The following is a 20021-nucleotide window of genomic DNA, read 5'->3' on the forward strand; positions in this document are numbered from 1 at the left end:
ATATGGTTTCATTTTAGCTAGACCTGTGAGGAGCAGGGAGTTGGACTTCGTGATCCCTACGGATCCCTTCCAAATAACATATTCTGATTATATGGTCCCTTGAGTGTAGAATTCCTTTGGTTATGGTAGAGGATAGCAAGTGAAGAGCGAAACCACACTGACTCTGGAGTGGGAATGAACTAACCATTCAGGGCTGCACCTGCAAAGAGGCAGAGGGAGAGAACGGAGGAGCAGATGCTGTGGGTTTAGTGCTCAGCAGTCAGGCAGAGAGGACTCTTCTGTGGAGGTCACACTAGGCTGGAAGAAAGGACAATGCACTGGGGTAACTGTGACAAAAAGGATGCTTGAGAGAGAGAGAGAGAGATGATCCTACAAACAGACAGATGGCTGTAGAGGCAGAAAAGGAGGTCATGCTGACAGTGCAGAACCTTGTGTTCTGCTGTTTTAAATGGAAGCATCTAAAGCCCCTGTAGCTGCAGAATAAATTCTGGGCTAGTCTGAAGAGCTGTCAAGGATAGCTATGCAAGATGCTGCTTGTTATTTTCTTTAATATTTCAGATCAACGAATTTCAGAGGTCTTATTCTGTTAATCAGGACTGGAAGAACCACACTTACAGCTCACCATGCTGAAATCAGAGACCAAGTGTCAGGTCTCAGTTTCTCACCTTTGTGAAATGATGCCTTAGGCGAGAGCACTGAGTTATCTTTCAGGTGACTGTGCTGAAATCAGTCATGATGCTCTGACTGGTACAACAAATCAGAATGAACATAGGGGCCAAGAGATGATTAAAGGACTGGCACATCTTGATGAGAGGAGAAGCCAGGTGGGACTGTTTAGCCAATAAAAGAAAACTCAGTACCAGTCTGTGTACCTGTCTGATAGCAGGTGCAAATCTGGGCTGCAGAGCTCCCACAACTTTTTCGTCCAGAGGATGGAGACTGCTTGCCTGACCACAAAGAAATCAGCCCTTTCCCACCCAAGGTGCATTCTTTATCCCTCATTACCTCTCTTAGGCCTTCCCACACCCTTCCTCCCTCCTTTGTCCCTAAAATTATTTATTACCAGGCCAGGTTCTACCTGTAAAGTGAATGCCAATAACACCTTGATAAAAAATGCGGAAGTTTTAGAGTCTGAAAATGTTATCAAGGCTCACAAGCCACAGTGATTAAAAATTGACTCTTCCTCACTTCTGGATGTCTCAGCTGACATGAAGATCCCTCTTCAAGGGGATACTGTTGAAAATACTCTAACAAGAAGATCCTAGATATTGCTATGGCTCAATACCTTTTTGCTACACTTCAGCAAAGAGCTGAGCATAGGATTACATGGTCTTCCTGATGTTTACTGAACAAAGTCCACCTTTGAAGACAGTCAAACCATGCCTAGGGTTCTTAAAGCACATATATTTGCAGAGCTAGTGCAAGCTGAAAGACTGCCATTTCCTTCACTCTGAAATTACATAATAACACTGATATAGTAACTGACTCTCTCATTCTGAGGCTGTGAAGTCTCCAACTGCAGTTTCTTCAGTGCCAATGTAAGAAAAAGGATCCAGCCCCAAATGGTGTCCATTCAGAGAATGAAACAACATAGTCATTCACCAGCACTCCAGGACTGTACCAAGTACAGCAAGCCACAGCTCCTTGGGAGGGAGATTGTAAAGGCCAGAGGAAAAGGAGAAAAGGTTCTGCACTAAACTCTGGGCAGGGTCCTGCCTCTCATCCTGTCTGTGAAGATACATAGTTCTGCCTCTCATCCTGTGTTCAACTGCACTATGGAGTCACTCCTCTGCCAGACCAGGGCTGCCACATGTTGTCCAGTAGTGAGGGAAAGGAGTCAATGTGCCCTTGTTGGAAGCAAATATCACACTTCCAGCACCTGAAGAGCATACAGCTCCTTCCTCCAGCAGGCAACCTGAACAGTATACAGCTGGCAGACAGGACCAGCTCTGGCTGACAGAGACCTAGAAGCTCTACCAGCTAGTGAGGTATGCTCAGGAGTTTGAAAATAAACACAAAGTCTGCTTTGGCAGTGAGTAGATAGCCAATTACTATGGATTCACCATTCAGGTCCTCATGTGGTGGTTCCAGCTCAGGAACTCACAGTTTCTTGCATCCCAGGGATATACCTGGATGTGTTTGTCACAATAACAGGACAAGTCACACACTGTTCCTCCTTACCATTTAATGGCAGTGTTGTGCAGGCAAGGTAAGGAGAGAAATACCAAGTGAGGAACACTGTGGCAGCAGCTCTCTGGCCATAGAGAGCAACAGATAACTTTCCCAGGCATTTTCCTGGGAAGGCTGTGAGAAGACCAGAGAAAAGAATGAGAAACATTTCTTATCTTCACTTGCTGCACCTGATGTTGTGCACATGTGGATTGTGTAGTGAAGATTTGTTTACCAAAGAGTGATTTCTTGATTGGTCACCGGTGATGGTGTTTGGATTGATTGACCAATCTGGTTCGACTGTATCAGACTGGCTGTAAAGGTGATGAGTTTCTTAATAATATAGTATAGTATGATATAATGAAGTGATTGATCAGCCTTCTGGAATCATGAAGTCAATGCTAATTATTACCTGGCTGGGGGCCTGCAGCAACAGAGCTCAGCTAGAACTTGGCAGAAACCCCCCAGAAAAGGCTAAGAGCGATTCGGAGTCCTAGGTGGGTGGCTGCTGTGCACACTGGTGCCTAACCACCGCCTGCCAGAGCCTGAGGTAATGCAGTGGTCCCAGAAATTCTGGGCACATCCATTCTTTGTTGCTTTTGCAGAGATGAGCAGAGCAAAGGGCTCAGACAAATCACTAGGGATCACAGCAAAAGGGCTGTCTCACTGCCTCCTTCCCTCCTGACACAACATGTGATAGCTGCAGTAACTACTTATTTTTGTAAGCTTATTGGGAAAGTGCTGTAGTTTTAGCTTGCTAGCATGATTCAGCATCTGAGAATGATGAGGAAATGGCTTTGTGGTCCTGCAGCAAGTGCTCTGCCTCTCATAGTCTAAAAAAAAGTCTACTGTAAAGATTCATTTCATACACTTTCTATTTTTAGTCTTCAAACACAATGCAGAAATAGAGAAATATTTATTTGTCAATGGCTAGATCAAAAAAATCTATCCCCTTAAAGGGGATCTTTCATGATTTTCTCAGAGAAACTCATTGTGTACCAGCAAAGGGAAACATTTTTAACAGAAGTATGAAAATAATCTGAAAATTGAGAGGCAAGAAACTGCAGCAAAGTGCTAAGCCCCAGTCAGGGAGGGCCAGGGCAGAGTCATGTGCTGTCTGTGGAGCAGTGGAAACCATCACCCAACAGGTCACAGATACAACCAGGGCTTAAAATGAGGGGTTTTAAACTGCACCTAGAAAAGAAGGGGAAGTCAATGGTGTTTAAGCAGGAATATATTATATGTATGAGTTTTTATTTTTTATGAAAATTTCAAAATAGTGTTTGATGATTTTTCATATTGAGATACGAGATCAGACAGTTAAAAACACAGTACTACTGAAATAAAGTCCTGTGGATCTGCAATAGGAGGTGTGCCTTATCTGGAGGAACTGAATAAACAAAGCACAGCAAAGTACAAAGCAGTGTGCAGAGAGAAGGAAAATAATTCAAACATCTTTATGAAGCAAAGTATTCTATACAGACTGAAAGCACACCCACACCAACTTATGCCTCTTAACAAGGGTAAATCTCCAGATACTGGCTTTGGCTGTAGCTAATATCCCAGCTGCACACTGAGGGGAATTTGGGGTACACATGGCATATTGACCACCATTGCTCATATTCCAGTTATATTGAAGCTGAGTAGAAGGTAGAGGAGCACTCTCTCTACACTATGACCACACATCCACTAAGGGTCTCTGTTGCTGCAAGCCACCAGACGGGTAATAATTAGCACTGACTCCATGATTGCACAAGGCTGATCAATTGCTTTATATCATCCTCTACTATACTTATTAAGAAATTCAGTAACCCTTACAACCAGTCTGATACAGCTTTAACCTAATTGGTCAATCCATCCAAACACCATCCAATGTCCAATTAAGAAATCACTCTTTGGTAAGCAAATCTCCATAACACATTCTACATGTGCACAACAGCAGGTGCAACAGTGGAAATAAGAATTGTTTCTCAGTCTTTCTCTGATCTTCTCACAGCCTTCCCCAGGAAAATGCCTGGGAAAGTCTGTGCCTGCTCTCTGTGGCCAGAGAGCTTGCTACCTGGTTCTGTACCTGGACAAAAGGGTGACAGGGATTACCTGTCACCGGGTAATTACCCAGCCCTGACAGGGAGTTTGGCAGTGCAGCACAGAGGGCTGAGCAGAAAAGCACACAGCATGTGCAGGAGCATCAGGGGAGCCAGAGCAGAGCTAGGGATGCATTCTGTACCCCTCTGAGAGCTTTATCTCAAGCATCCAACCAGAACACCCACACAGTTGTCTTCAGGAGGACAAACAGAACAACTAGTCACAGATACACTTTCACAAAACACTGCTGTATTCCAACTCTCTCAGTGTAAAAGGAGCTGTGACATGCTAACACCAGAGGAGAAGAGAGCATCTGATTTGGGACAGAAAAGGCACAAACTTCAGAACAGCTCAGAGGCAGAGCAAAAGCCTTAAAAGCTGCAGAACTCTGCAACTGGAGAACTTACAACTACAAAAAGAAGACAGCTCCACAAAGGAAGAATCAAGATTCTCAACAGGAATAGGGTGAACAAGTGAAATTAATTGAGAACCATACTAGGAGGGACAGAGAAAGGAAAAACACAGCAGTGAGCCAGTAGAAAGAAGAGTATCTCTGGGAGGACCGAGCAGCAGTGAAGGAGAACAAGATCTGGTTTCTAGAAACATTGCTGAATCTGTCAGGATGAAGAGGGTTGAGGAATCTGAAAGTGTTCTCAGGTTTCCTTTTATGTAAAATGCTGGAGATATTTCATAACCCACCTTACCATAGTGTTACTGCATGCCAGGAGAACTGTTCATGCTTTAAGGTAAGAGCAGGCTCTGTGTAGTGACTGACTGCCTTCTGGGGATTTACTACAAAGGTGAACCAGCAGCAGGGCAAGAGAAGGAAATGAAATATTCCTTAAGGTGTGGGAGGTTGTGGGCACTTGCCACATCCCAGGAGATATTTCTGCTAACCACTTGCCTGTGCTTCCCATCTTCCCTCCTCCCTGTGATATTTTCATGCCATCTACAGCTCCTCTCCCAGGCAACCTCTATTTCTATACCATGTCAACCATAGCAACCATCTCTTTGCTCCCTAATTTCACACACTGTCTCACTCTTATGCTAAGGAGAATTTGATCACTCAGCCACTTTAGAACCACTAATTGAAGATGCAGGTACTCACTTTGGAAACAGTTTCATATATTTCCAGAAGTTACTGCCTCACAACTGGAAGTTATACCACCACTGAGATAATTGATAAGGCGAACACTTCTACCTCGCTTGCCAGGTGCTAGATTGACCACAAAAAATATTATGTTCCCTGCAGCAGTTTTGCTGACTCATGTAGGCCTTGCATACTTCTGCTGAGGAACAGTGTGTGGCATTCACATAAATCAGGAACGAAACCCTGCACAGAGATACGGCCTCCAGCTGTGAGGAGTTGAATCTGTGACTTCTTAAATGTCTCCAGCTATATCCACTAAAGAAAACCTAAACACACATTAAGATACCCTCTTATCTGGTGTCCTCACTCCACAAACTTCTGACAGACTGGTCCCTTTGGAAACCAGATTAACATTTCCCATTCCTGCGTCAGCTGGACTTCAGCAAGGAGTTGCTGCCAGTCCCTGAAACAGAGGTCCCATAAAACCACTCCTATTGACACTGAGGCAGATACCCTGTCCCAGGTTCCAGAGATGAAGACTCCTGTAAGTCATGAAGTTGGACAGCTTATTATATCTTCATTTTAATAAGAATATGGATCCCAGAACACATGCTCTCCCAACCAGAACATAGCACAGACTGAAGAAAACTGCATGTTTCTCTTAGTTGAGAAGTATTTGGGAAATGCTGACTCTGACTGACTTGGAGACACAGCTTATGATCTGTTCTATTTCTCTTTTTTTTTTCCCCTCAACTGATCAATATGACAAATTAACTGTCTGAGGCAGGGAGAACTTAATTGTATAAAAGAGGGGATGGCTGTAAACACAGGAAAATAACTCTGAGATTTCCTCCTGTTTTGCTACTGAGATGCCAAATTTCTAGAAGAGAGTCCTGCCTCTGATTTACATCAACTGCTTGGACTCTTTAAACTTCATTCCTATTCCATACAATTAACAGTCTCATTTCAAATAGCTTTTCTTCTCTCCCTTGCTTGTTTTTAGGATGACCCGCTGAATGTCAGCCCTCATGAAGATACAGTTATTAAACCAGCTGTGAACTCAGTGGCTGAGGTGGTTGGTAAAGCCCAGGACTGCATTCTGCTAGCCCTTGAGAAAAAGCAGCTCTCCTCTGGCAACAGCTTTCTTTGTTGCATCTTGACTTCGCACTCTTGGTTCTAGTTGACCCTTGATAGATGCTCTGCGTGGTCTGTGTTCCTGGGATTTGATTTGTGGTGGAGTACAGCAATAATGAATGCGATACAAAAAGTTATTTCAAAGTTGAGAACTTCAAGGTCTCCTGTCCCTTCTGCCAACAAACACAGAGCCTGTCCATTTAGCACTGAAGGGAGAGAGCTTTGGAAGCAGCCAAGGAGGTTTCTAGCAGAGTAATTCCAGGCCATCTTCCCCTCGTTATGTCCTCTCAGCCACTGCCCCTCACCAGTCTGCTTGAAACAAGCTCACTTAAGTCTTACTTCATCTCAGGAGTCCCTGCTTCCCAATGCCACCCCATCTAATCAGGTCCCTTTCAGCTTGCAGATTAGACAGTGGAATCAGGAACTGAACTTACTAATCAGGGAGAATAAAAAGGACCAGGAGAGGCTTCCATCACCACAAACACTTGTCTCAGGGCCTCTCACTTGTTCAGTTCCCTCAGAGCTATGCAGGCATGGAAGCCTTCCTTGCTCCCTGCCTCCCTCTTCCTTGGCAATGATCTTTGCCTTTTGAGTGTGGACCAACAGCAAGAAAGAAAAGCCATAACAAATAAAACTCACACATAAATCTAGCAACCAAGAACTGGACTAAAACACTTATTATGCTTGTACCTATTAGCCTGCAAGCTGATTCTTCAGAAAGATGCTATGTGGGTCAAAGGTGCAGAGAGCTACCCTATACAATGCTTTTGTGCAAAGGATTCATTTTTGATTGAGGCCATTGACTTCTTATATGGCTTGCGTAGTGTCTGCATTTCTGTCTAAGTACTGCAACTTAACTTACCCCTCTTCATTTTTATCAATTTATCTTTTCAGAACATAAATCTAGTCACCCAGAAGATAAATCACTGGCTTCTTGCCCATTTCTCTTCTAAGATCATCTGGAGTGCCTGATGACAGACCAACATTCCTCAGACAGTTTTCAAAAGGGAGGTACTAATGGCTTTTTCCTTCTAGTTTTTCTCCTCAACTACTTAAAATTTTTACATTGAAGCTTAATAGAGAATGGACAGATGATATCTCAGTGAAATAAAGGGTTAGCAAAGTGCAAAAGCAATTAACTGAATTTCTGAACTTGAAAGTCAATAGAGGAAGCCAGTTATGCTGCCATGCTTTTTTAACAGAGTTTGTAGCTATAGCATGTTGTGAAAAACACCACTGAACTTTTACAGCCCCAAGGCAGGTTCTAGCAAATTGCCAGGGCTTCACAAGAAGGTGTGTGAATGATAGTAACATGTGCAAAGAGACAAATGTTATTCAATAGTTTTGTAGCTACTGAAATATTATTCAGTAACTATGCATTGATAACGGACATGCATATTGAATCCTGTCCCTCTGTGATTTGCAAGTCTCCTTCAGCTGGTGATTCTCAGCCTTCAACTTCTTGGAGGAAATAGTCAAGCTTTTACTCTCAAAAGCAAAGAAAGGGTTCACTAATATCTTTCCAAATACTGATATTGGGATAATGTTGCTTTTCAGAAAAGCAGAAATTAATCAAAATTGTATTACCCATTAAAAAAAAAAAAACAAAAAAAAAACAAAAAAACAAAAACCCAGTACTATTCTATGCATTTGAGAAATCAGTGGAGCAAGACTTCAAGGACTGTCTCAGGAGAACTAAGAACCTGCTGGCCAAGGAGATTAGTGCTCACGTTCATCTGTGAATAAAGCATCAGAAGGACAGAGGCTTCCTGAAGAACTGGGTACATTACTAATTGTGCCATCAATACTAACTTTTAAAGAAATCCTGGAGGGGAAGCTATGAGAAGAAGAAAACTGATCTAAATTCACCACATAGAAATTTATCTCCATTTACTTAGTGTGAAGCAAAGGTAAAAACAAGCCACAGAGCTTAGGCACAGCAAAGCATAAACTAATAAAGACTGCTTTTTGTGTGTCCACCCTGCTCTGTTCCACCACCATAATCCCAGCTTCCTCCACATTCCCTGCTGTCCACTGCCATACTCTCAGCTCCACTTGTGAGCCAAAACTACCAACTGTGCAAGTGGCAGCATGCTCAGACAGCCATGGGCTGACAGCTGGCGTGTGAGCGGGGAGTGCAGGACAAACAGATGTGCACTGCTCCCATGAAGGCACTGACTCTGACCACTTGCCTGCTCCACCAACTTTCACAAAACTGGTAGAAGCCTGTTAATTTCAATGTTTAATTGAAATATTTTCAATGTTTTAGAAGGAAAGTGATTACTGCAAACACAGAAGGTGTATTTGTGAGAGGAATTCGTACCGTGCACTCAAGCACCTCTAAAGGGATGGAGAAAAAAATAATACAAACTAAGAAGTTAGAACCAAACTAGCTCAATACTTTCACTAATCTTTCTTGTCAACAGCTACTGTGCTGGTATTGGAATCCAGAAAGTTCATGATTTTTGAGGGGGAAAGAAAAATCTTTTTCCATCTCAGTAAATTCTCTCCAGAATAAATTTTAGGCATTCATTTACACATAGCTTGCTCTCTTTCCTCCCATACACAGTTTCTGGTATGGATGGAGAGTCTCTATCACCTGCCCTTCTTCCCCGGGTACTTTTGCCTAACTAACAGGCTGGAAGTTACTCTCTCTGTTTTAAACTAGCTATTACTGTTGGGTCACTGTGTACTAAACAGACTACCTGAACTGCTTTGGGTTCCCATAGCATCTCCTCTCAAGGACTGGAGGCTTCTCTCTTCTGCCCATCAAGGAGCAATGGAAAGTCTGTGATAATGCCTGTAGCAAGCACCCTGGGCTCTGCTAGAAGCAGCACCCACTAAGATCTCTGTACTCAGACGCTTATCACAAGAATGTATTACTGCATCTTTAGCTGCTTCTGAGTTTCTTCTTCATTTGCAAGATGCATCCCAGGAGTTACCTAGGAAGGTCTGTGCCTGAACACGTACAAAGAGCACAAGCCACATCCCACAGAAACTCATGCTGACGAACCACTCTTCTGTGCTTCCCCTGGTGTCCAGCCATGCCCCTTAGGAGACACATTGCACCTCTTGTTCACACACATGCAGCTTCCCTGCTTTCACCAAAGAGCTGGCAATTGCTCACCATGCTCCTGTGATCCAGTCTATAATCCATTTACCACCACACCTGCTGAGGATGTGACTCAGGTATGCCAGCACGATAGACAATGAGGAAGAGTGGCAAAAGAACATGACAGGAGGTAGATTTTTTGTCAGGAAAGAAACTACTGCAAAGATACACATCTCTCTATCTGCAGAACAGGAGTAAGGCAGAAGGTCTCACAGCCTGGCCTTGCCAGATCACACGAAAGGAAAGGAGGGGAGAAAAAAATTGTGTCCCAACTCAATAACTACTTGCTGGAGAAATTGTAAGGACAGACACAGAGGCTGGATGCAGCCAACCAGTATGGAGCCATCAAGGAGATAGAGAGGGTACTGGCCTGACACAGCAAAAGGACCCCTACCCCATCAGAAGAGGAATCCCTGTCATTCTGGAACAGTGCCCAGCCTGCAGGGCTTTTCACAGTGGAACCAGAGCAACTTGGAATAGAAACAGCCTCGTCTCTGAGATCAGAGAATTTAAACCAGAGCTTGTTTTTTCTGCAGTCACAAGCCAGCAGGCACCAGCTGCAGAATTTGCCGCAGTGTGTGTGTGCGTGTGTTTCTGCGTGTGTGAGTGTGCAGCAGCCATGCTCCTCCCCTCCAAGCTTAGTGTATGATCAATGACACACTGATTACAGCTCCCTCCTTTTTCCCCTCCCTACATCACTGACAGTCCCAGTCTGATCACTCTCAGCCCCCTCTCTTCTATATTAAGAAGGCTTTTGTTGGCATCACTACTGACTTCTTTTCATTGCTCCCTCCCTGGTTAACGGTTTTGCTTCTTCTCTTTTTCCCTCTTAGCCAAAACAACCGTGTCTGACAGATATTCATGGCCATATACCCAGGTGTGTGCAAAGTGCCAAACTATGCTCTTGCTCCTTTAGTTCTGAACACTGGAGATAAAAGGCCATATTTTGAAATACTTCAACACATTTCAGCTCTAGCATACAGATAACTTAACACTTTTAACTAGCAGCTTGCTGGTGGCAACACTAATGAATGCCAGAGATACCCTATTAAAATAGAACCTCATGTGTCTGTGACTGCAGAGGTGTCATCATCACACAGTACCACTGGTAATGCAGGAGAGCTAATGATAAAGAGACAGCTGGCCCCTTATCCCTCTGTGTTACAAGGGCAGTCCAGCAAGGTGAGGGATGACAAAAGACTACTGCTAGGAAAAAGAAAGCATTTTGTTACTCTCATTTCTTAAGCACAAAGTCCCTGCTTATAGACTACTAGAATGAAAATCAGCTCCAAGATTGGCCATATCTTCTGCCTCTTCTGCCACTGAAAGGCTGCATCACTCACATTTTAGGAGAACCTTCCCTTTTTCCTCTCCCACTCACTGGACTCATTTGGATGCTTTTTTGGTGTACATTTGGAAGAAAGTACTGTTGTGAAACTTAAAGTCAGATTTCAAGACTACTCATATGCAAGTGTGCAGCACCAAAGGACAGAGAAATTGCAAAATAAGATAGGCCTTGTATCTCTCTTCCATCAAATCAATAGCATGACAGTCCACCTTAACAACCCTCCCCCCTCCTGCCTGGCATTAGCCTCATTCCAGCATCAGATGAACGGTGATACAGACGCTAATACTGTCTTTCGCCAAGCCTCGCCCAAAGGCAGCATCTGTGACATGCCTTGTACCGCTTCCTCCGTTCTCCAGCACCACACCATCTTCAGGGACAGAAGACTATACTGGAGTAAAACATAATGCTGCAGGACCTCCTTACGTTCCTGACATGCAGAATACCTTCTCCAGATTCTTCTATTAAATCCATCTTCATAAGTCCTTCTTTGTGTTTGAGCTAAGGACACAAGTGCAGTAAACAGCTGAGCAGCTGGGGAATTTGGGTTTTGTTCCTATACTCGAGCACAAGCAGCTGAGAAGGGGGAAAGTCCGCAGATCATAGAAACCTCAAGCTCCATCCACAGCCACCTTCTCCTCTTATTACTTATCCCGCTCAACCGCCCAAATTCCAAGGAAATAAACCCGCACCCGCTGTGACCGCTCCGCGGAGGCGCGTTTCCTCACCTGCGCTTCTGTCAGGGCTGCGCAGCCCCAGCAGCTGACCGGGACCGCGCACAGGAGCGCAGAGCCCGGACAGGTCCGCTTGCCGTCACCGATATCCCCCGTTACCTCCCCAGAAAGGCCCGTCCTCCCCGGCTAACCAACGTCTTCCAAAGCAACGAGCACTATCCGAGCGCGAACAAAGCGCCGCCGCCTCCATCCCGCAACCTCCACGATACCGGTGCTCCTCACTCCCGACCGCCCCGGCACCTTTCGCTGCTCGCCCCAGGCCGATGGGGAAGGAAGATTCACCTACCATCCTGGCCGGGAAGCGACGTCGATCGGCTGCCCCGAGCGCGGAGGATGCGCCGGCACGGCCCGGGCTGCGGCGAGCGGCTGCCGTGTCACGGAGGCGGGGAGGAGCCGCCACGGCCCCACCCGTGCGCAGCGCGGTTTAACCCTGTGCGGACCGCGGAGCGCCCGCAGCGGCGGCCCCGGCACCCCCACGGGGCGGCCTTGCCTGCTCCGGTGCTCCGCGGCCAGCCCAGTGAGGCTCTGGCTCGCGATCTCCAGGCAACGGCTTGGACAGAGATCTGTCCCGCGCTGCGAAGCACCCGACAAGGGTCAAACCGCCGCCCGCACTCCGAAATAGTTGACACGGGTCAAACCCCAGCCAGCATGGGTTCCGGTGCTGGCTGAACACTTTTCACACCACTCTTAGGCCTCACGGGCCTCTCTCTCCTAACGGGCTCCCGGAGGGGTGCTCTTCATCCCACCTGGGGTGCCTTCGGCTTAAGTTCCTCAAAACTGGAACCTCACGTCGGACTCCAGCTGCAGAACTGCTCCTCCAGTTAAAGACAAGCGACACGAACCACCCCAGCTACCCAGTCGGGGACAGATGACTGACACCACACACCAGCACCTGGCTGCTCATGTACAGACACGGGCCAGCGGTGAGCTTGGACTGCACTGGACAGACAATGAATGTGAATGAATGAGGCAAGAATACCACATATTCGACCTCTGGAGACCTATTTCTAGCATATTTTCAAATAAATGTTTACATTGTTTCCTGAGAACTTTGCAACTTGTTTCATAATCAGCACCAGCTCCAAGGTACTTGCAAATAATTGTGCCTCCTTGTTTCTGCTTTGCTGGGCTCAGGCATCCCGGTCCAGCATTGGAATGTACAGGTTACTTCATGGTGTGCTAGTTTGCAACTGCAACAGCAATTTAAAAAAAAAAAAATTTTCCCCCACAGCAAAAACTGAAAACACTCTCACTGCCCTGCTTGCCTTACACATGATGCTGGCTTACTCCTAGATTCCAGAATTAGCTGTGAAAGCTGGAGATGTCCTGCCAGCTCCACAGCAGGTATCCCTCTCAGTGATTTTAGAAGGACTATCAGACACAATGGAATGCTCAGAAATATCACTGAATTTTAAGTTTAAAAAAACCCCAAACCAGAACCTTCTTTTCTGTAGCTTTCAGATGTCAATCACTGGCAAATATCTGTAAACCTGAGGAAAATCAATGCATTGGATTAAACATCTTATTTCTGTACGTTTTGGACACATAACATAGCATTCTATTTAAAAAAGACCCAAGGTTAAAATATTCTCAAAGGACAAACTATGAAGAAAATAGCTGCATGCTATAGGTCCCCTGTGCACTACAATGGACATTCTTTGAAATAGAGGGGGGTCATTTTCACTACCCATTGTACTTGTCATGCCACTATAAATCAGTATATTAAAAGTTGAAGAGTTTTGCATAGTCAAAGTGAAAAAGGAGTCAGAAGTAAAAAGCCAAGTAAACAAGTGGGAATGCAGATGACTGCAAACCAAATGTGCAGTCCCCTCTTTCAGTTTAAAGATGCACAAGTTGAGCAAAAGATATTACCTTAAAGGTGCTGCTATGTAGCAGTGCTGAAGACAAAGCAGGAGGATGTATTTGCTATTATTGCTTTATATAAACTAGGCTTCTTAATATTTGAGTTTACATCATTCACTTCAGTGTAAGAACTGCTCCAGGTGGGTAGCCCAGTGACAATTTCACCCCTTGGGCAGTTCTTCAGGTCTTTTCTAATAAGCCCATAACACTGAGACATGTCTGTCACTTCAGAGAGCAGTGCCAATGGTGCAGGAGGGAAGGGAGGGGATTACATAACCTGGCTCTAGAATTGACCCACACTAGAAATTGCACTGCCATCAGCAGATTTTTCAGAGCACTCCAGAAGGCAGCTCCCATTGCACACTCAGGAAGGGCATATATCCCAGGCCATTTCATACAGTGACACACAACTCTGCAAGTCTTTTCCTTTTCTACACCCACTACAACAGTGATCAAATTTAGCTCCTAGCAGGATATCTGGAGCAACATGATCTCCTTCCGCATTGTTTTTTTTTTAATATTGATATATTCTATTTCAAGAAGCAAAATTAGATTTTACTGTCTAATCAGGACATCTCCTGATATTAGTACTTGCTTCAAAATTCCTTCATACTAACACACACACAAGTACACCTTAAAGCATGGACTAGGCAGATACCCTTTAAAACCTTTTAAATATATAAACAGACCACTTTGTTATCTTCCATCCATGATCTTATTTTACAAGGAAACAATATTGTTTCAACAGTATGTTATGGCCTTTTCTCTTTTGCCACAAAATACTTAAGTCACAAAAAATTTGCATCTTCCAGTTGCTATTGAGGATTTACATCAGAAATAGCTATCTCTAATGAAATTAATGTCTGAAGGGAGGTGCATCTACTACATCTCTAGTTTCCCTCTCACTTTCTACTCTTGGTTACATGTTCACACCCCAGCAAACTGGAATGCATATTTTTATACTTTGCAAGTGTTTTTTTTTACAAAGCAAAAGTAATTTACAAGGTATGATGGTTTTCACAAAGCACAGTTCTTGGCATATGTGTACTGTTTGACCCGCAAAACACTTCTCAAAACTGAAGAGCAGCTGCTGCCTTCACCATGCACCTGTTATTCAAGTAGCCTAAGAAGCCTCCTGCACACGTGTTCTCTGAGGCAGCCCTCCTGCCTTCATATGCTCAGGTAGCAGCTGCAAATAATCTCTTCTTTTTAGCTTTTCAAGAAAACAACATTTAGCATTAAGCCTAAAAATAGTAATCAAAAGCAAAAGGGAAGTAGTAAGGGAAGCACTCACTAATTTTCAAAACTCTTCCAGTTCCTAAAAAAAGGGCACTGAGCTTCTACCAGGAAGAGCTAGAGCTATGATCAAGGTAATTTCCATTTCTTCAGTCCTTCAGGAGATAAGGAGATTCATCTGACAGTTATGGAACCTCATAGACCAGACACTAGGACCAGTACTAAGATAAACCTCATTGAAGTTATCTTGAGTGGTCCAATGACCACTCAAACATGAAAGGTTAAAGATACTATTCTCTGATGCAAAGATAGATTCCTTTTAGGTATTGAATTAGAAAAGGGATATGGAGTTTTTCCCTATTTATGCTAAAAAACCTCAAACAACTTTTTTCCATTTTGTCAAACTGACAATTGTGGTTTGAAACAAAGATCCTGTCTTTGGGCTGTTCCCTGTCCTCATGGCTTTGAAAAGGCCACAAAGTTTCCTGGGATGTTAGGTGTAGGTCCTTTCTGACTAGGATATGGAATTAAACTGTTAAAAATGTGAACACTTATTTCATGACTACATACCTTAGCCAGTATCACACTCACAGGAATGTCCTGGATCATAAATAATAATAAGCTATAGACAGGGTCTTTCCCTAGGCTAGCATAAATACAAAAAGACAGTTCTTGAAATGTTTTTCTATTATTTTCAAATGCCAGGGTCACATCTCCATGCTTTTCTTTACTATGATGTTTAAAATAGTTTTATATAAATTAAGGCTGTATGTTTTTATGAAGTATGAGATATCAAGAACTACAGCTAAAGCACAAGTCTTACCATGAGTCTAAAGGTCATGCTTCTCTGAACAAAAGCTCCAAGCTGTCTACCATCTTAAGCTCAAAAACATTTGATTTTCTTAAAAACTCTAGGCCAAAGGCTTTAATAAGAAAATATATTCTAATCAAGAATATACTATCTTCTAAAAGCCTTGGGACAAAGAATAACCATGGCCTGACCCAGATATAGCCCAAATATTAATTTGAATAAAATATATTTATTTCTCCACACCTTTGTGTGAACTGCAGAGTTCTACTGACCTCTCCATTAGTTTGCATCCCAGCTTTCAAGCTCTCACTGCACAAGCCTGTCACAGTACGTCCAAGAGCAGAGGCATTAAGCTCTCACCACAGCACACGGGACAGAAAAAAACTGCCAAGAAGCAGAAGGATTTGTTTGCATTTGGAAGATTTCTTTGCTTTGACTATCTAGTTGCTGATTTCCACAGGCTATCTGCTTTCAATCAAACAAAAGAACCGATGACTTGTTCAAGTCTTTGGCAAATCACTCCCAAAATCCTCTTGGCTATCTTCATTTCTGTCTAGGTACAGCAATTTTTGCACTTTTCTACAGGCTTTACTATGATGTATTTAAAGGCCACTCCTTTTTGCTGAATACGGTATCTTTCTCTGCAACTGTTGTATCTCCTTTCTTATTTACAGGTATATGTATCTTTTTAATCTGTATGTTAGCTTAAATTCTGACCAAAGAGGTGTTTCCCACTTTTGTCAAGTTTCCTTATTTTTAAATAACCATTTCTGAAATACAGTGACAACCCTTATGTTGTCAGTATGGTTCTATTTAAACTAGTCTATTTAAATACTTTGATCCCTAAAGTATTTTATTCTTTCAGGTTGCTTTGCAGGTACATTTATATATTATTATTATTGTTGTTGTTAAATATAACAATACAGTTACATATTTAGGCTTCTCTTCCTTAATTTGAGAATGATGTTTTCATCTTTCTGATGATCCAGGGCCCAAGAAGTATTTATTATCTGAGCTATTGAGAATTAGCAATAATGCAGAATTTTACAAGTTTAAAGGTGGAGAGCCCAAGTCATCCATTCCATTTAGTTTTGTATAATTTTCTTCTTCAAGTAAGGTTTTACTTTTGTGGTAATAGCATCCCTAATGCAGGCCCAGAGAGACTGTCAGCACCTACTATCAACCTCTTTTCCAATTCCAACTTTAAACAAATTCATGAACCCTGTGAATTTTTAGTGGCAACATTCTGGTCCTTCTTGCTTCAGAAAATAAGGTTTTAAAAATGGTGATCCTAATTTAACTCAGCAACTGCAAACCTTTAGGGAAAACAATGGAAGATGACCTGTCTAGAACTCTCGGTGGAAAGGATAAAGAGGTTTATAAATCAAGGCTGTAAAACTGGAGCAAACATAAAGCAGTACTAAGAGGCCAGAAGGAACATGAGAAGAGGGATTGAGGCAAATACCAGCGCACAGAGAGAACAGCAGTGTTCTCCTGTATGAGTGCAACATGGCTCCTTAGCACCCAGAAGGGTGGCAGATGAGAGAGGGGGACCAGGATCAAATCCCAGTGATTTCTTAGTGACACTGGGATAAAACCCCAGTGTTTTCCTAATTACAGTGGGCTCAAGAATAGACTTCTCCCAGAGCATTTCCAAGAAGCAGCATACATCTATAATGCCTTCTGCCAGCACTGGAGGTGGCTGTCCTCCTAAGCCAACACAAAGGCACCCCTAGACACAACAAAGCTTCTCACATTTCCCCTCAGACACAGAGAGCAAAGAAGAAGGGACAAGCCAGGTCTGTGACTGAAATTAAGAAAGAAATGCAACCAAGGCAATATGAGAGAAATTACATGAGCAAATCCTAGTGCAAGATTCCTTTTTGTGCAGAGGGTGTTTTCTCCTTCCAGACATGCTTAACTGACTCAAATCCCATTCTTGCCCTGAACCAGACAGTAACCTGTTGGAAAAGATACCAGATGCCCCAAAAATGGCTTCCTGGGAACCTGCTCCTTTAACTCTGTCTTCAAGGCCTGAACAGAGGTGCAAAGGCTGCTAACACCCTTATGGAGAGCAGTGTCATTCCAGAGGCACCAATAACAGCAGGTGCCCTGCCTGTTATTTGGGTAGCAAATGCCACAATGCTCTACAGATAAGGAGCTGGTAGGACAGCTCTGACAAAAAAATCACAGCAGGATCTTAAGAGAGAGGCAATAGGCATCAGTGGCAACAATGAAGGTGGTGCAAATGGCAGGCAGGAGCTAAGCCTGGCAGAGAAACCAAAAGGAAGGCTGCGGAGAGGGTAGAGTAGAATTTAGAATTGGCAGTGGCACAAGTAAAATTGCCAAGATAACATACAGTTGGGAAGGTTGACAACGCTCTGTATATAATTCCATGTTTATATGGCTGTGACATTGACTGGAGATTACTTGCTTAAAAAGGGGTATATTTTTTATTGGCTCATAGGTTCATAAAACCACCAGAGGTGCTTCTTTTTTTGTGTAACATTTAGAACTGGAAACCAAGATGTTGACATGCAGACATTTTTATGTAAGCAATACAAAACAGCTCTGACACATTTTGTGAGGCTGTAGAACCCATTACCTGTCAGGTTCAGGCAGTTTTAACAGGCATTGTTTGGAGGCTTCTCTCAAAATGAATCCAGGTTTGAAGACAAGGTGAAAATTCTAGGAAAAACTAATAGTGACAGGATCTAGTTGCTACCACATGCAAAGACACCACAGAAATAACCATACGCTATTATTACAGAACAGAGATTGCTCTTTTAGGCATATTTTAAATTTAAAGAGATAAAATGTTAGTCCTTCCAAACTAGTGCTAGTAAATTGTGTGTGTGTTTAGGATGTCATGGTTTCTAGACACTTTCTGCTTGTAATCTGCTTAGTCAAGAAAAAGGAAAAATATGAGAAATATGCAAATATTCTTCAGACATGGATCAAACAGGACATCCATTTCAGGCACTATTCCCTCCTGCGTTTATGCTCTCCTGTATGATAAGATCAGCACTGCAGCACATGCTTTCCTGCAAAGATCTAGCTCAGATGAAACCAGAGAGGGAAAACAAATAGGGGGTGGGGGTGTGGTGAGGGGAGGAAGGGAAATCAATAATCACTTTGAATTATTCATCCCCATGAAACAGGAATAAAAATGCAAGCAAATGTCATCTTTAGAACAGTGATCCCAGGAGAATTTTCTTTATAGAAGTCTGTCTACTGCAGATTTTTCTATAGAATCATTAGTACTCTAAAACTTCAGAGGCAAAGAAGTAGCAGTAAGTCAAATTCAAAGCATTCACTTACCTGAAGGCACATAACATTGTAAATAGTCATTGTAAATTTCCACATTAGCTACTGTCAGAGCGAAGGCAAACAAAATCCAGAATAGGCATTAGTTTACAAAACACTGAGAAACTGTGAGATCAGGTCATGTGAAAGAAATATATGTCCTTGTCCTATTGTGCTGTTCAAAGATCTTTATCTTTTTTTTTAACCATCAGAAATTTAAGCCTCATCCAATTCGACCATCCTAAAAAGTTCTACCAACATCACTGTTGCAATGAGTTGTTGAGATGAGTACCAACATCACTGGAGCAAACTCCACTGTTTAAAATCAATTCAGAATGTATTCCACCAAAGCCATTTAAAAAAGGCCTGAGAAATCAAAACCGTTGAGTTATTCCCAAGATACTACCTTAAGCACAGCCCAAGCTCAAGATTTTAAAAAGGTAACAAAGAAAAGGTAAATTTTAAAAGGTAACAAGGGGAAAACCAGTCACACCTACCAAGACACAAAGTAATAAAGAAAAAAAACCCCAAAATATGCTTGTTTTATATTGTGTACTGAAGAAAGTTCCAACCCTTTCCCAAAGATCTCAATTATTTTTCTTTTCTATCAAACTCAAGGGTTAATCTTCCCTCAAGGTCCATTCAAACAGATCTTGACCTCTCAAATCTTCTAAGTGACAGACAGCACAGCAGGCCTGGCTCAGCTCAATGCACTCCCTCCTCTGTCCTTGAAGGATAAGAAAGATTGTTCCAGGATAAACCCAGTTATTTTTTGCCTCCATATACATTTCAACATTTTGAATTCCATGAACTGCCAGCAATATTTAACCACAGCATCTGGTTTCAGAAGCAAGAGTAACAATTTAGTAAGGCAAGTTCTAACTTTAGAAATACAACCAGTGAATTCACAACTGGGGTGATTTCAACTCTAGGAGTTTTTAGCTAAGAAACTCACAAAATTGGAAAGTTAATTATGTGTGGTGATAAAATGCAGAAAACACAAGAAAAACATTTCCAAATATTATTTTTTACTGTTTTGTATAAGGACTAATTCTGAGCAGAAAAAAACTATATTGATTTATTTCTAGTTGAATAATTGTATCAAAACAGACTGGTTTGTGAAGACTTACTCTCCA

The 20021-nt window shown here is 42.9% G+C and overlaps 1 protein-coding gene across 5 annotated transcripts in view; it reads right to left on the reverse strand.

Annotated features, from left to right (window-relative positions):
• The window catches only part of MAP1A (microtubule associated protein 1A), a 52896-nt gene that overhangs the window by 19808 nt on the left and 13067 nt on the right, over window positions 1-20021 (reverse strand). The window contains exon 1 of one of the 5 annotated variants that reach the window (XM_021541825.3): window positions 11956-12086. The exons of the other annotated variants lie outside the window; for them this stretch is intronic. The gene's annotated coding sequence lies outside the window, so the exon portion shown is untranslated. Of the gene's footprint in view, window positions 1-11955; window positions 12087-20021 lie in introns of those variants that run through there. 5 annotated transcript variants of the gene reach the window in all.

Source organism: Lonchura striata, chromosome 10 (assembly GCF_050655825.1).
Source record: "Lonchura striata isolate lonStrDom1 chromosome 10, ASM5065582v1, whole genome shotgun sequence".
Taxonomy (NCBI): Eukaryota; Metazoa; Chordata; class Aves; order Passeriformes; family Estrildidae; genus Lonchura; species Lonchura striata.